This window comes from Phyllobates terribilis, unplaced genomic scaffold (assembly GCF_046119375.1).
Source record: "Phyllobates terribilis strain yellow unplaced genomic scaffold, ASM4611937v1 Scaffold_3__8_contigs__length_932513732, whole genome shotgun sequence".
Taxonomy (NCBI): Eukaryota; Metazoa; Chordata; class Amphibia; order Anura; family Dendrobatidae; genus Phyllobates; species Phyllobates terribilis.
In genome coordinates, this window is record NW_027362763.1 from 6,330,945 (window position 1) to 6,343,996 (window position 13,052).

Genomic DNA, 13,052 nt, shown 5'->3' on the forward strand with positions numbered 1-13,052 from the left:
TGTCACTAGGACTGTGTGGGTCTGATCAGGGTGTCACTAGGACTGTGTGGGTATGATTGAGGTGTCACTAGGACTGTGTGGGTGTGATCGGTTTATCATTAGGACTGTGTGGGTGTGATCGGTGTCATTAGGACTGTGTGGGTGTGATTAAGATTTTACTAGAACTGTGTGGGTGTGATCGGTGTGTCATTAGGACTGTGTGGGTGTGATCGGGGGTGTCACTAGAACTGTGTGGGTGTGATCGGGGTGTCACTAGGACTGTATGGGTTTGATTGGGGTGTCACTAAGACTGTGTGGGTGTGATCAGGGTGTCACTAGGACTGTGTGGGTGTGATTGAGGTGTCACTAAGACTGTGTGTGTGTGATCGGGGTTTCACTAGGACTGTGTGGGTGTGATTAACTTTTTACTAGAACTTTGTGGGTGTGATAGGGGTGTCAGTAGGACTGTGTGGGTGTGATCAGGGTGTCACTGGCTCTATATATTTAGGAGTCAGCCACGTCTCGGCTTCAGTTGTAATCATCGGAGACGGAGGCGTTTCCTGGATTCTTCTTCCTTGTCGTCGTCACACTTGGCTCTGTGTGCACTGGCTTGAATTTACAAGCTTCAGGTGAGTGGAGGACGCTCTGTCAGGAGTGGATGAGGCGTCGGTGATGGGAAATACCCTGATGTGTTAATGATTGGGCATATCGTGGGCTACAATCTGTTGTGTATGGGGATCCTGACCTGACAGCAGATGTCGGAGGGAAGAAGCATCAAACATGTTTTCTTATGTTTAGTATCATTAGTTATAGCGAGACATCTGGTAGAGGCTTATTCCTGGCTCGTCACTGAAGACATCTGCAACCTAAGATAAGCTTAATATGCAAGGGAGTCAGAATAACTGTAAAGGAGTATATGTAACAGACCCTCACCTGTGAGAAGTCTCAGCTCAGGATGACTGTTCAGCCTTCACTCCACCACATTGACGCTTAGCGTCAGGTCCTTTTTGACTGTCAGGTAAAGGATAGGAGTTTCACACATATGGTGGTAGACATATGGAATAGACTTGACACTAGTGCCCCAAGATGATCCATAAACCTCTTGAAGGAGCAGTCACTCCAAACTAATCACCAGATGTCGAATCTAATCTGGATTTTGGGGAATGCATAGAATGGTTGATGCAGCTCCTCCGTACTGAGCTCGGCTCCAGCTGACAAATGACGCTCCCTCCCTGTCACTTTCCATAATTTCAGCCTAATGACGTGGCTGTGAATAAAGAACGAGATGTAAACGTCCTCCAAACACAACTCCCAATGTCCAGGACAATGTGGTGACCATACCATTTTCCCATGATGGAGACCAGGTCACAAGATATAAGTGAGAACTAAGTGGCTCAAAGAACAAAACATTGACATATATGAGGCGGCACGGTGGCTCAGTGGTTAGCACTGCAGCGCTGGGCTCCTGGGTTCAAGATGTTTGTATGTTCTCCCTGTGTTTGCGTCTGTTTTCTCCAGGTTCTCTGGTTTTCTCCCAGACTCCAAAGACTGATGGGGAATCTTGATAGTAAGCCCCAATGGGGACAGTGCTGATAATGTGGACTTAATGGTGCTATATAAGTGCGCAAAATAAATAAATAAATAATTGGGTCCAAGACCAATAAACTCCAGAGATCTCAGTCCCATTGAGAACCTGCCGTCAAAAAGCGGCAAAACAGAAACTGATGAGATACAGCCGGGTGATATCCAGCTGCCGGGGGAAGGGGCAGAAGCCTGGAAAATGAGGGGCAGCACTGGGAATATTAAGGTGTCACAGAAACTTCATGGATTTGTCAGGCATTATGGAATGATTATAATTCTTCATTAATAACTAGAGAGACAACCGACTGAGGCTTTGTGCCCACGATGCAGAAATGCTCCGGATTTTTTTTGAGCATTTCTGCATCTCCCTGGCAGAAAAAACGCGTGCGGATTGTGCATGCGGATTGTACATGCGGATTGTGCATGCGGATTGTGCATGCGGATTGTGCATGCTGATTGTGCATGCGGATTGTGCATGCGGATTGTACATGCAGATTGTACGTGCGGATTGTACATGCTGATTGTGCATGTGGATTGGGCATGCGGATTGTGCATGCGGATTGTGCATGCGGATTGTACATGCGGATTGTACATGCGTTTTCCTGCCAGGGACATGCGGATGTGAAGCGTTCTTCACTTTGCTTTTCCGCATGCGGGTTGACAAGCGATTTTAGCATCACTTGGAAAGTGCTTGACAACTTGGTCACACTATATAAATCCATGCAACCAGCAACCGGCATATGTAGTGTGACCGAAAGAATGGTAAAAAATAAAAAAATAAATCTATACTTACCTTCTGATGGCCCCCGGTGTCCTTGTCTTGGCTTGCCGGCAGCTCGTGGTAGATTAAAGGACCTGCCGACGTCAGCGGTCGCGTGACCCGTCACATGACTAAATGACGTCAGCGCAGGTCCTTCAGTCCACCGCGAGCTGCCGGCAAGCCAAGACAAGGACACCGGGGGCCATCAGGAGGTAAATATAATATTTATTTTTTACTTTATTCTATTTTTTTTTACAGATTCTATGGTACCCAGGTCCGGAGGAGAGTCTCCTCTCCAAACACGGGTACCACCTGCACATTGAAACGCATGTTATCCACATGTACAGATGCAGTGATGCGGATGATATGCATTCCAAGGCACGTCAACGGCGGCAAAAACGCCGCGCTTCCGCAAAATAATTGGTAGTGCTGCGGATTTTTCTGCAATGATAATCCGCAGCGGAAATTTCGGCAGCATGTGCACAGCACATGGGGATTATCATTGGGGAACATGGCAGGCCTTCTACCAAGCGTTTTTTAAGCATTTCTGCAGTGGAATTGCCGCTGCGGAAAAGCTTAAAAAATGCATAATGGGCACACAGCCTGAAAGCAAGACCACGGAACACACTCAAAACTTTTGGCCACGACTATAAGTTTATTTCTTGGGACAACGTAAGGGTTGACTTGGCCATCAGATAGTCGACTCGAGTCCCTGCCGGAGGCCTCCGTGGTGGAGAATCATAGGACTCTTAGACTAATTGTCTCCTTCCACAATTATATTAAGTGAAATAGTGAATTTACAATAAATCAATTGATTCAGAAAACCAGTCTGCCAACCAAGTGGGGGAGAAATAATTCCACTCTGCCAACTTGGGAGGTTTCCAGGAAGGAAAACTATGGATTAGGTAAGATTTAACAATATAGACATAATGGAAGAATTCAGGAGAACATCAGCACCATGCACAGCACCATCTACATCCGGCCAGACCTAAATAACAATGGAAGTTGTGTGTGGACATTGATGTGGAGGAGGATCTGTACCCAACACAGAAGACTCAGTAGTGAAGCAGCTTCAGTTTATGGGACACATAGTGGACGGACGTCTGAGCGCCGGGACGTAAACTTTTCTCTAACGCTTCATTATTATTCTTTCATTGTCTTTAGATTATGCCATTATTTCTCTTTCTCTTTCTTTTAGTTGAGAAGTACGTGTGCCCAGTAGATTTCTCAGAAACCTCTAAAGAAATTGAAGAGAGCCGAAAAGACTGCAACAAAGACAATGACTGTACCAGACCCATGCTGTGTTGCAACTGGGAACGTAAAAAGAAATGTCTAATACCCATTAAAGGTAACAACGACGACCCACCGACTATAGGAAGGAGAAGCAGATATCAATGGAGACTGCGCTCCTATCTCCAGGGCGAAAACAACATTACAAAGAGTTTTAGTGTAATAGAGAGAGGACGAAAGCAGTAATCAATGGGCCAGGGTGCGGAGATCAGGGCAGAGATGTATGGAGAGGACAGGTTATATACTGGAGATTATGTGTGGTGAGGTATCAGGAGATTAGGACAGAGATGTATGGAGAGGACATGTTATATACTGGAGATTATGTGTGGTCAGGTATCAGGAGATTAGGGCAGAGATGTATGGAGAGGACAGGTTATATACTGGAGATTATGTGTGGGGAGGTATCAGGAGATTAGGTCAGAGATGTATGGAGAGGACAGGTTATATACTGGAGATTATGTGTGGGGAGGTATCAGGAGATTAGGGCAGAGATGTATGGAGAGGACAGGTTATATACTGGAGATTATGTGTGAGGAGGTATCAGGAGATTAGGACAGAGATGTATGGAGAGGACAGGTTATATACTGGAGATTATGTGTGGGGAGGTATCAGGAGATTAGGGCAGAGATGTATGGAGAGGACAGGTTATATACTGGAGATTATGTGTGGTCAGGTATCAGGAGATTAGGGCAGAGATGTATGGAGAGGACAGGTTATATACTGGAGATTATGTGTGAGGAGGTATCAGGAGATTAGGGCAGAGATGTATGGAGAGGACAGGTTATATACTGGAGATTATGTGTGAGGAGGTATCAGGAGATTAGGGCAGAGATGTATGGAGAGGACAGGTTATATACTGGAGATTATGTGTGGGGAGGTATCAGGAGATTAGGGCAGAGATGTATGGAGAGGACAGGTTATATACTGGAGATTATGTGTGAGGAGGTATCAGGAGATTAGGGCAGAGATGTATGGAGAGGACAGGTTATATACTGGAGATTATGTGTGAGGAGGTATCAGGAGATTAGGGCAGAGATGTATGGAGAGGACAGGTTATATACTGGAGATTATGTGTGAGGAGGTATCAGGAGATTAGGGCAGAGATGTATGGAGAGGACAGGTTATATACTGGAGATTATGTGTGGGGAGGTATCAGGAGATTAGGGCAGAGATGTATGGAGAGGACAGGTTATATACTGGAGATTATGTGTGAGGAGGTATCAGGAGATTAGGGCAGAGATGTATGGAGAGAACAGGTTATATACTGGAGATTATGTGTGAGGAGGTATCAGGAGATTAGGACAGAGATGTATGAAGAGCACAGGTTATATACTGGAGATTATGTGTGGGGAGGTATCAGGAGATTAGGGCAGAGATGTATGGAGAGGACAGGTTATATACTGGAGATTATGTGTGGGGAGGTATCAGGAGATTAGGGCAGAGATGTATGGAGAGGACAGGTTATATACTGGAGATTATGTGTGAGGAGGTATCAGGAGATTAGGACAGAGATGTATGGAGAGGACAGGTTATATACTGGAGATTATGTGTGGGGAGGTATCAGGAGATTAGGACAGAGATGTATGGAGAGGACAGGTTATACAGTCATATGAAAAAGTTTGGGCACCCCTATTAATCTTAAGCTTAATGTTTTATAAAAATTGGTGTTTTTGCAACAGCTATTTCAGTTTGATCTATGTAATAACTGTTGGACACAGTAATGTTTCTGCCTTGAAATGAGGTTTATTGTGCTAACAGAAAATGTGCAATCTGCATTCAAACAAAATTTGACAGGTGCATAAGTATGGGCCCCTCACCAGAAAAGTGACATTAATATTTAGTAGATCCTCCTTTTGCCTCTAGTCGCTTCCTGTAGCTTTTAATGAGTTCCTGGATCCTGGATGAAGGTATTTTTGACCATTCCTCTTTACAAAACAATTCCAGTTCAGTTAAGTTTGATGGTCGCCGAGCATGGACAGCCTCTTCAAATGATCCCACAGATGTTCAATGATATTCAGGTCTGGGGACTGGGATGGCCATTCCAGAACATTGTAGTTGTTCCTCTGCATGAATGCCTGAGTAGATTTGGAGCGGTGTTTTGGATCATTGTCTTGCTGAAAGATCCATCCACTGCGTAACTTCAACTTTATCACTGATTCTTGAACACTATTGCCAAGAATCTGCTGATACTGAGTGGAATCCATGCGTCCCTCAACTTTAACAAGATTCCCAGTGCCGGCATTGACCACACAGCCCCAAAGCATGATGGAACCTCCACCAAATTTTACTGTGGGTAGCAAGTGTTTTTCTTGGAATGCTGTGTTTTTTTGCCACCATGCATAACGCCTTTTTGTATGACCAAACAACTCAATCTTGGTTTCATCAGTCCACAGGACCTTCTTCCAAAAAGAAATAGGCTTCTTCAAATGTGCTTTTGCATACCTCAGCCGACTCTGTTTGTGCGTACTTGCAGAAACGGCTTCTTTCGCATCACTCTCCCATACAGCTTCTCCTTGTGCAAAGTGCGTTGTATAGTTGACCGATGCACAGTGACACCATCTGCAGCAAGTTGATGCTGCAGCTCTCTGGAGGTGGTCTGAGGATTGTCCTTGACTGATCTCACCATTCTTCTTCTCTGCCTTTCTGATGTTTTTCTTGTCCTGACACTTCTGGCCTTAACAAGAACTGTCCCTGTGTTCTTCCATTTCCTTACTATGTTCCTCACAGTGGAAACTGACAGGTTAAATCTCTGAGACAGCTTTTTGTATCCTTCCCCTGAACAACTATGTTGAATAATCTTTGTTTTCAGATCATTTGACAGTTGTTTTGAGGAGCCCATGATGCCACTCTTCAGAGGAGATTCAAACAGGAGAACAACTTGCAAGTGGCCACTTTAAGTAGCTTTTGTCATGATTGCAAACACCTGGCTATAAAGTTCAAAGCTCAATGAGGTTACAAAACCAAAAAAAGTGCTTTAGTAAGTCAGTAAAAAGTAGGCAGGAGTATTTAAAACAAGAAAATGATAAGGGTGCCCATACTTATGCACAGGTCAAATTTTGTTTGAATGCAGATTGCACATTTTCTGTTAGCACAATAAACCTCATTTCAAGGCAGAAACATTACTGTGTCCATCAGTTATTACATATATCAAACTGAAATAGCTATTGCAAAAACACCAATTTTTATAAAACATTAAGCTTAAGATTAATAGGGGTGCCCAAACTTTTTCATATGACTGTATACTGGAGATTATGTGTGGGGAGGTATCAGGAGATTAGGGCAGAGATGTATGGAGAGGACAGGTTATATACTGGAGATTATGTGTGGGGAGGTATCAGGAGATTAGGGCAGAGATGTATGGAGAGGACAGGTTATATACTGGAGATTATGTGTGGGGAGGTATCAGGAGATTAGGACAGAGATGTATGGAGAGGACAGGTTATATACTGGAGATTATGTGTGGGGAGGTATCAGGAGATTAGGGCAGAGATGTATGGAGAGGACAGGTTATATACTGGAGATTATGTGTGGTCAGGTATCAGGAGATTAGGGCAGAGATGTATGGAGAGGACAGGTTATATACTGGAGATTATGTGTGAGGAGGTATCAGGAGATTAGGGCAGAGATGTATGGAGAGGACAGGTTATATACTGGAGATTATGTGTGAGGAGGTATCAGGAGATTAGAGCAGAGATGTATGGAGAGGACAGGTTATATACTGGAGATTATGTGTGAGGAGGTATCAGGAGATTAGAGCAGAGATGTATGGAGAGGACAGGTTATATACTGGAGATTATGTGTGAAGAGGTATCAGGAGATTAGGGCAGAGATGTATGGAGAGGACAGGTTATATACTGGAGATTATGTGTGGTCAGGTATCAGGAGATTAGGGCAGAGATGTATGGAGAGTACAGGTTATATACTGGAGATTATGTGTGGTCAGGTATCAGGAGATTAGGGCAGAGATGTATGGAGAGGACAGGTTATATACTGGTGATTATGTGTGAGGATGTATCAGGAGAATAGGGCAGAGATATATGGAGAGGACAGGTTATATACTGGAGATTATGTGTGGGGAGGTATCAGGAGATTAGGGCAGAGATGTATGGAGAGGACAGGTTATATACTGGAGATTATGTGTGAGGAGGTATCAGGAGATTAGGGCAGAGATGTATGGAGAGGACAGGTTATATACTGGAGATTATGTGTGAGGAGGTATCAGGAGATTAGGACCGAGATGTATGGAGAGGACAGGCTATATACTGGAGATTATGTGTGGGGAGGTATCAGGAGATTAGGGCAGAGATGTATGGAGAGGACAGGTTATATACTGGAGATTATGTGTGGTCAGGTATCAGGAGATTAGGGCAGAGATGTATGGAGAGGACAGGTTATATACTGGAGATTATGTGTGAGGAGGTATCAGGAGATTAGGGCAGAGATGTATGGAGAGGACAGGTTATATACTGGAGATTATGTGTGGTCAGGTATCAGGAGATTAGGGCAGAGATGTATGGAGAGGACAGGTTATATACTGGAGATTATGTGTGAGGAGGTATCAGGAGATTAGGACAGAGATGTATGGAGAGGACAGGTTATATACTGGAGATTATGTGTGGGGAGGTATCAGGAGATTAGGGCAGAGATGTATGGAGAGGACAGGTTATATACTGGAGATTATGTGTGAGGAGGTATCAGGAGATTAGGGCAGAGATGTATGGAGAGGACAGGTTATATACTGGAGATTATGTGTGGTCAGGTATCAGGAGATTAGGGCAGAGATGTATGGAGAGGACAGGTTATATACTGGAGATTATGTGTGAGGAGGTATCAGGAGATTAGGGCAGAGATGTATGGAGAGGACAGGTTATATACTGGAGATTATGTGTGGTCAGGTATCAGGAGATTAGGGCAGAGATGTATGGAGAGGACAGGTTATATACTGGAGATTATGTGTGAGGAGGTATCAGGAGATTAGGGCAGAGATGTATGGAGAGGACAGGTTATATACTGGAGATTATGTGTGAGGAGGTATCAGGAGATTAGAGCAGAGATGTATGGAGAGGACAGGTTATATACTGGAGATTATGTGTGAGGAGGTATCAGGAGATTAGAGCAGAGATGTATGGAGAGGACAGGTTATATACTGGAGATTATGTGTGAAGAGGTATCAGGAGATTAGGGCAGAGATGTATGGAGAGGACAGGTTATATACTGGAGATTATGTGTGGTCAGGTATCAGGAGATTAGGGCAGAGATGTATGGAGAGGACAGGTTATATACTGGAGATTATGTGTGGGGAGGTATCAGGAGATTAGGACAGAGATGTATGGAGAGGACAGGTTATATACTGGAGATTATGTGTGGTCAGGTATCAGGAGATTAGGGCAGAGATGTATGGAGAGGACAGGTTATATACTGGAGATTATGTGTGAGGAGGTATCAGGAGATTAGGGCAGAGATGTATGGAGAGGACAGGTTATATACTGGAGATTATGTGTGAGGAGGTATCAGGAGATTAGAGCAGAGATGTATGGAGAGGACAGGTTATATACTGGAGATTATGTGTGAGGAGGTATCAGGAGATTAGAGCAGAGATGTATGGAGAGGACAGGTTATATACTGGAGATTATGTGTGAAGAGGTATCAGGAGATTAGGGCAGAGATGTATGGAGAGGACAGGTTATATACTGGAGATTATGTGTGGTCAGGTATCAGGAGATTAGGGCAGAGATGTATGGAGAGTACAGGTTATATACTGGAGATTATGTGTGGTCAGGTATCAGGAGATTAGGGCAGAGATGTATGGAGAGGACAGGTTATATACTGGTGATTATGTGTGAGGATGTATCAGGAGAATAGGGCAGAGATATATGGAGAGGACAGGTTATATACTGGAGATTATGTGTGGGGAGGTATCAGGAGATTAGGGCAGAGATGTATGGAGAGGACAGGTTATATACTGGAGATTATGTGTGAGGAGGTATCAGGAGATTAGGGCAGAGATGTATGGAGAGGACAGGTTATATACTGGAGATTATGTGTGGTCAGGTATCAGGAGATTAGGGCAGAGATGTATGGAGAGGACAGGTTATATACTGGAGATTATGTGTGAGGAGGTATCAGGAGATTAGGGCAGAGATGTATGGAGAGGACAGGTTATATACTGGAGATTATGTGTGAGGAGGTATCAGGAGATTAGAGCAGAGATGTATGGAGAGGACAGGTTATATACTGGAGATTATGTGTGAGGAGGTATCAGGAGATTAGAGCAGAGATGTATGGAGAGGACAGGTTATATACTGGAGATTATGTGTGAAGAGGTATCAGGAGATTAGGGCAGAGATGTATGGAGAGGACAGGTTATATACTGGAGATTATGTGTGGTCAGGTATCAGGAGATTAGGGCAGAGATGTATGGAGAGTACAGGTTATATACTGGAGATTATGTGTGGTCAGGTATCAGGAGATTAGGGCAGAGATGTATGGAGAGGACAGGTTATATACTGGTGATTATGTGTGAGGATGTATCAGGAGAATAGGGCAGAGATATATGGAGAGGACAGGTTATATACTGGAGATTATGTGTGGCGAGGTATCAGGAGATTAGGGCAGAGATGTATGGAGAGGACAGGTTATATACTGGAGATTATGTGTGAGGAGGTATCAGGAGATTAGGGCAGAGATGTATGGAGAGGACAGGTTATATACTGGAGATTATGTGTGAGGAGGTATCAGGAGATTAGGACCGAGATGTATGGAGAGGACAGGTTATATACTGGAGATTATGTGTGGTCAGGTATCAGGAGATTAGGGCAGAGATGTATGGAGAGGACAGGTTATATACTGGAGATTATGTGTGAGGAGGTATCAGGAGATTAGGACAGAGATGTATGGAGAGGACAGGTTATATACTGGAGATTATGTGTGGGGAGGTATCAGGAGATTAGGGCAGAGATGTATGGAGAGGACAGGTTATATACTGGAGATTATGTGTGAGGAGGTATCAGGAGATTAGGGCAGAGATGTATGGAGAGGACAGGTTATATACTGGAGATTATGTGTGATCAGGTATCAGGAGATTAGGGCAGAGATGTATGGAGAGGACAGGTTATATACTGGAGATTATGTGTGAGGAGGTATCAGGAGATTAGGGCAGAGATGTATGGAGAGGACAGGTTATATACTGGAGATTATGTGTGGTCAGGTATCAGGAGATTAGGGCAGAGATGTATGGAGAGGACAGGTTATATACTGGAGATTATGTGTGGTCAGGTATCAGGAGATTAGGGCAGAGATGTATGGAGAGTACAGGTTATATACTGGAGATTATGTGTGGTCAGGTATCAGGAGATTAGGGCAGAGATGTATGGAGAGGACAGGTTATATACTGGAGATTATGTGTGAGGATGTATCAGGAGAATAGGGCAGAGATGTATAGAGAGGACAGGTTATATACTGGAGATTATGTGTGATGAGGTATCAGGAGATTAGGGCAGAGATGTATGGAGAGGACAAGTTATATACTGGAGATTATGTGTGAGGATGTATCAGGAGATTAGGGCAGAGATGTATGGAGAGGACAAGTTATATACTCGAGATTATGTGTGAGGAGGTATCAGGAGATTAGGATAGAGATGTATGGAGAGGACAGGTTATATACTGGAGACTATGTGTGAGGAGGTATCAGGAGATTAGGATACAGATGTATGAAGAGGACGGGTTATATACTGGTGATTATGTGTGGGGAGGTATTAGGAGATTAGGGCAGAGATGTATGGAGAGGACGGGATATATACTGGAGATTATGTGTGGGGAGGTATCAGGAGATTAGAATAGAGATGTATGGAGAGGACAGGTTATATACTGGAGATTATGTGTGAGGAGGTATTAGGAAATTAATGCAGAGATGTATGGAGAGGACAGGTTATGTACTGGAGATTATGTGTGGGGAGTTATCAGGAGATTAGGGCAAAGATGTATGGAGAGGACAGGTTATATACTGGAGATTATGTGTGAGGTGGTATCATGAGATTAGGGCAGAGATGTATGGAGAGGACAGGTTATATACTGGAGATTATGTGTGGGGAGGTATCAGGAGATTAGGACAGAGATGTATGGAGAGGACAGGTTATATACTGGAGATTATGTGTGAGGTGGTATCATGAGATTAGGGCAGAGATGTATGGAGAGGACAGGTTATATACTGGAGATTATGTGTGAGGAGGTATCAGGAGATTAGAGCAGAGATGTATGGAGAGGACATGTTATATACTAGAGATTATGTGTGGTGAGGTATCAGGGGATTAGAGCATAGATGTATGGAGAGGACATGTTATATACTGGAGATTATGTGTGAGGAGGTATCAGGAGATTAGAGCAGAGATGTATGGAGAGGACATGTTATATACTGGAGATTATGTGTGAGGAGGTATTAGGAGATTAGGACAGAGATGTATGGATATTACATACTGTTAGTTTAAGGGACAGTGTGTCCCAGCAGTACAGAGTGTTTCAGGAGAGGAATGTGACAATTTTGTGTGTAAACTAACAGATAACTTACATTTCTTTCAACAGATGTGTTGGCATCTCTGGATCTCGTGGGTCGCTAATCCCTGCATTTTTATCTCTCGTTTTTCTGCTGACGGAGGATTATACAATTATTAATCTGGATGTCATTAATCTAGTAGTGAAATGAATAAAGTTCTGTGATTGCTGCAGGCCTTTCGTCTGGTTCTTGTGCGTCTGCTGCTTCTATGGTTTCCTATTGTAAGTTATATAGTGATGACCTGAAGATACCCGATGATGAGGTGGTGCCACAATGAAGTCCCTATTCTTTCACCAGAGTCTATGAGTATGAACTTCAGGAGGGTCTTCTGAAAATGGCTGATGGATCTGACCTTCGTAGTAGTTTAGTAACTGTGGGAATCTGCCTCTCTCCTGAGGTCCGGAGCACCATCTGTAAGTCAGGAGCCTCTCCGAGGAGTCGCACCTGTGGGTTAGAGGTAGAGTTAAGCAAAAGGATTGGCAGGACCCTGGATCATTGACCACATCGATAGTGCATGGCGGCCAGACCAGAGCCCTGAGAACATCCTCCCTGCCATCTGCCATCCCAGCTCCGCTTCTGATCAGTAAGTTCAGCCAGACATCAGCATTGCGGCACGATGGACACAAGACCTGGTCCTACTAACTGGGAGAGGAGCCAAAGATGCCTATAAGTAGGAGAAGGGTGGAAGGCTCTGGTGTGGCATCTACAAATTGTGATGTTGACCTATGGTCCTGCATATCTTTTTGCTTAATTTAAAAGGCCCTCCATGTATTCCTCATCGTCAGTTATAATCTCATCGACCACGTGTGGGAATTGTCACTTGGATTAATGTTTCACATCTGCACATTCCCAATATTGAGAAATGTATGAGAAGCGTTCTCCAGGAGGACCTAA

General features: G+C 44.0%; 1 long non-coding RNA gene across 1 annotated transcript; it reads left to right on the forward strand.

Moving 5' to 3' along the window:
- Positions 1-457: 457 nt before the first annotated feature.
- LOC141257889 (uncharacterized) lies at positions 458-12,330 on the forward strand. The gene is made up of 3 exons (XR_012318113.1): positions 458-608; positions 3,519-3,668; positions 12,188-12,330. It is a non-coding gene; the product is annotated as an uncharacterized lncRNA (long non-coding RNA).
- Positions 12,331-13,052: the final 722 nt, after the last annotated feature.